The following is a 5,089-nucleotide window of genomic DNA, read 5'->3' as shown; positions in this document are numbered from 1 at the left end:
AGTTTAAGAGAAGTGAGAAAGAGAATCCAGGGAGACAGGTAGGTGAGTGAGAAAAATATGTACACATTAAAAAAATAAAACTAAAATACGCAACAAAGCTGTCATATACTATTCAGACATTCCATTTCTCAATAATTTGATGCATGAAAAATATTTGGATTCAAAGATGGTAGAGGTGAGAGAGAGAGCATGAAAAAAATAAAATAAAAGGAGGCAAGTCTCAATGGAAAATTGAATTTCTTCCACTGACTTTCGAAAAGTTTCTCAGCTTCCCTTCTCTGCCAATAGGTGGGGTTGTCTGAAGTTTGATGTTAACTCCAGTCCAGTGGGTGCCAGATGGATTGGGTGGGTCAGCCAATAGCAAGATGCTCACACCCTCTTCCAGTCTTCCCACCTATTGTAGCTGGCCCCTTCCATCCCCGCACACTTCAGGACTCACTGAGCTGGAGACAGCCCAGTTTTCTCCAGTGTCTCCAACCTGCACTCCCCCCAGGGAACTGCCCTGTCGCCGCCCACGGCAACAATTGTGCAGGTATTTATCAGAGGGGCCTGGAAATAAACTATTTTTCCTATATTCACTAATTTATAGAGGAAGAGAGACTTTGAGAGAAAGATAGGCTTTGCTTAGAGGAAGAGAAACTTTGCTTATCAGGAAGAGAAACTTTGCTTAGAGAGAAAGTTTTAGAGAAAGAGAGGTTTCTACGCTTATCAGAGATCTATTTCTTCTTAAAGTTCTGCTGCTTCTTGAAGGTGCGTCCTGCATCCTGTGAACTAAAGGTGCGTGCTAGGAGTATGTGCTAAAGGTGCACTGCTTCTCTCTGCTTGCCGCTGCCCCTACTCGCTGCTTCTTTTCTTCTTGCCACTTTTCTCTGCCTGCTGCTGCTCCTTACTGTCGCTTCTTACTGTCCTGCCCCCATCCACCGCCGGCTTATATTCCCTCCAGGAGGCGGAGGGCCGGGCCATGCCAGTTGCAATCAGGTGAGGAGCCAGCTGCCCTATCACGGCAAGGGTTAAAATGAGCAGGCCTGAGCAGGCGCGCTCGGGAACACCTGTGCATGCGTTGTGTGCATGGACTTAACTGAATACGGCTAGTGATAAATCACCTGAGTGTGCTTATGTTAATTAACCTCCTCACTGCTGATGTGATCAGGCGCCATTCTGGCTGACATAGCCCCCAACACTGCCCCTAGTCTCAGACTTTCCACAGGCTTGCCAGACCCTGACTGGCCCACGCAAACCCAGCTGCATTCTGATGGACCTGGGCTTTAGATTCCCCAGGCTCTGCCTTGCTGCAGTCCCAAGACCTCAATACCCTTTCAACTTGCAGAGAGATCACCAGTGAAGTGCTCACACAGAGGTTTGACCCTGCAAAAAGGCAGCCAGATGGTGATCACTACCACAGAGCAGAAAGACCTCAGGTGCAACCAGACCTGCAGATACCCCAATATATTTCCAGGTCCTGACCTGAGTCCCCAGACCGAGGTGACTATGACTTGAGATGGTGGTTGCTGCGGCAGCAAACCTTGGCTAGTGACCCAAGATGGTGGCAGCTGTGTGTAACCAAACCTGTGGGTACTGTGACAATGGACTTTCAGGCAACAGCCAGCAGTAGGTGATCTGCTGGTAGTCTGTGGGTGGTCTGGAGGCTAATGGTGATGATGGTGGGTGGGTGGGCGAAAGGCAGGCAAGAGGTGGGCAAATAGGCAAATGGTAGATGAATAGTCAGTGGTCAGTGAGCAATCTATACTCAAAAGACCTAACCAGTTCAATTTTCTGTAATTTTTTCTGCAATGTGTGAAAACATTAGGAAATCAGCTTAATGGACCTCTTAGTCAATGTTTTTTCTGATCTTGGTCATGAGAAAGGCACCCCCCTAAAAAAAGTTGGTATCAGGGATCACCGAACATTTCTATGGCTATCACCTGGAATAACTACAAATCTGTGTTGCTGTATCATCCTTACTAACTTTCAAATAACTGTTCTCAAGACATACAAAATTCCAGAGTAATTTTTGTTTCCGAGAGTCAAAGGAAAAAAAAAAAAAACACAGAAACATAGTTCTTGCTATGTTGTTGGTGTCAAGATAGAAACTTAAATGTTAGATGATAATAGAAGAGCTGAAAAATGGTGAGCAATTTTAAAGACTAGGTCCAACAACAAAAAATGTATATTTTAGAACAGAATTTTCATTAACAAAAAGTTTTTTCATGAACTGCAAACTATTTGCTTCTTGCATCTTCCTATCTTCAAAGATGCGATGAATTTAGTGCTCAAGCACCCTGTTTGCCAGTGTTAAGACTGGATGTGTTAGGATTGAGAACCTCTAAAAAGGGAAGATCAGTGGAACCAGAGACTGCACAGAAGAGGCCCAAGCAGGAGTAGAAGGGACAGTGACAGAGTCCAATGACTCCCTCACTGGAAGGAGGATTGAAATGTTCTTTTAAAGGGACCTATTAGAATGGTACATAATTTGGTAAGGCCAATGGATATGGACACTCATCCACTGTAAATGGGTGTAAACTATAGCCTTTTGGGAAGATAATTTGATAGTATGTTTGAGAAGGACATAAGACAATGGTTCTCAAACTTTAGTGTGTGTCAGATCACCTGGAAACTCATTAAAACACAGTTTGTACATAGGGTAATGATGTCTGTCTCATTCCACCATTTTTCATACCCCCTCCCTCTCATTTCCTTTTTTTTTTTCATATTAAGCAGGTTTTATTTAATCATTTCCTTTTACATAATCCAAAGTTCCTCCATTCTTCTCTCACTCCCCACACCCCTCACCGCCATTATATATCATTCTCCACTTACCAGGGATAACATTTGGTCTTTGGTTTTTTTGGGATTGGCTTATTTCACTTAGCATGATATTTTCCAGTTCCATCCATTTATTTGCAATGCCATAATATTATTCTTCTTTATGGTTGAATAATATCCCATTACCCTATGTACATGTATGATTACATGAATGGTATGAATCTACATCACGTACAACCATAGAAACGAAATGATGTACCCTATTTGTGTACAATGAATCAAAGTGCAGTCTGTAAAAAATTAAAAAATAAATTAAAAAGTATGTTGCTAATAAAAAACTATAGTAGAGATAAAAAATTTGTCAGGCCCCATCCTCAGAATTTCTGATTCAGGAGTATGGAGTTGGACCTGGGAACTGGCATTTCTAACAAGTGCCCATGTGATACTGATATTGTCGATTCACGGACCACACTGAGAACACCTGGCTTAAGAGCTTGGGAGCTTGTCTCTGAGAGTTGTCAGGTGTATGACTTATACAAGTTATTTAACTGTCTCAGTCATATTTCTTCATTTGTAAAAAATAGGGATAAAAATAGTGACCAACTCATGTAGTTATGAGAATGAAATAAATCGATCCTTGCAAAATGCATAGAACTACTCCATAAATGTTAGCTTAGTAAATGTTATAATTTAAGTTGTTTATTCCCTAGTTGGTAATTTCATGTTTGAGTATACCTGAGAAATATTTGCATTATGACTTGGATGAAACAAATTCATCGAAAAATACAACTTAAAATGGACTCAAGAACAAATAGAAAATCTGCATATCTCTATATCCCTTAAAGGTATCAAATTTATAATTAAAATCTTTTTCACAAAGAGAATTCTGTCAAATTTGTTGGTGTATGCGACCAAATACTTAAAGAAGAAATAGCATAGATTTTGTACAAGCTCAGATAACAGAAAAAGAGAAACTTCCTACATCATTTTATGGTACTGCATGCCCCTGATATCAAGCATGACAAGGACATTACAAGAAAATTACATAGCCTTCATGAGCATAGTTATAATTCTTTAACAAAATATCAAATAATTCAACTGTGATATCATGACCAAAACTTCGCTAGTTTCCTGTACTTGTTATAACAAATCGCTACAAACTCGATGGCATGAAATAACAGAAATTTATTCTCACAGTTCTGGAGGCCAGAAGTCTGAAACCAAGGAATAAACAGGGCATTTCCTCTGCAGGAGAACCCATTTCTTGCCTCCTCCAAGGATGTAAGCTGCTGGCATTCGTTTGTGGCCACATCACTCCAATCTCTGCCTCTATTTCACCACTGCTTTCTCCTCCATGTTTATGTCAGGGATGCAAGGTTGTTTTAGCAACAATGCTCCTAAGGCTGGAGCATTGCTTGAACCCAGGAGTTCAAGTCCAACTTGGGAATATAGTTAAGATCCTGTCTCTAAAAAAGGGGGAAAAATCTGCAAAAACAAAAATCATGTTGGAAAGACAGGAAATTGAAAGAACTGTCTTTATCAGTTCAGAAACAAATGATCTCTTTCTACAGAGGAAGGAGGCAAGTTAGAGATCAAACAAGCAGGATGAGTTCCAGTTCTGGAGGTTGGAGAGTTAGGTATTAAGGCCTGGCAAGATGCATTTCTGGTAAGGGCTCTCTTCCTAGTTTCTGCAAATGCTTGCTTTTTATCCTGGAGGAGAAAGAGAATGTGAGCTTTCTGGCATCTCTTCTATAGGCACTAATCCTGTTACATCAAGGTCCTCCCTTTATAACCTCATTTAGCTTTACTTCTGTAAAGGCCGTCTCCAAACATCACACAGGGGCTAGGGTTTCAACATTTGAGTTTGAGGGGAGCACATTTAGTTCATTAAAAAAAATACCCTAGCTGCACTTTTTGAAAAAAAGTTTAAGTAGCAAAGAAGGAATGTGCTAGAGTTACACTTTGATGTTTTTAGTCAATATTTTCATTTGTTTCCTGTATTATATTTTCGATTAGATAAAATGAATGTTTTTAAGTTTGTGTTATTTGTCCAATTCAGCTTCCTATTGCCTATTACACAAAATGACACTCTGCCAGCCTTTAAAATGCTTACCCTCAGGCAGCAAAAAAAGATGGTTTCTAAAGAAGATTGGCAAGTATGCTTTTTAATTTAAATGTAATTTGAATTTGGGGGCAGGGTACCAGGGATTGATTGAACTCAGGGGCACTCAACCACTGAGTCACATCCCCAGCCCTATTTTGTATTTTATTTAGAGACAGGGTCTCCTGAGTTGCTTAGTGCTGTGCTTTTGCTGAGGTTGGTTTT

This window comes from Sciurus carolinensis, chromosome 7 (genome assembly GCF_902686445.1).
Source record: "Sciurus carolinensis chromosome 7, mSciCar1.2, whole genome shotgun sequence".
Classification (NCBI taxonomy): Eukaryota; Metazoa; Chordata; class Mammalia; order Rodentia; family Sciuridae; genus Sciurus; species Sciurus carolinensis.
The sequence above is the reverse complement of the archived record's forward strand: the minus strand, read 5'-3'. Positions refer to the sequence as shown.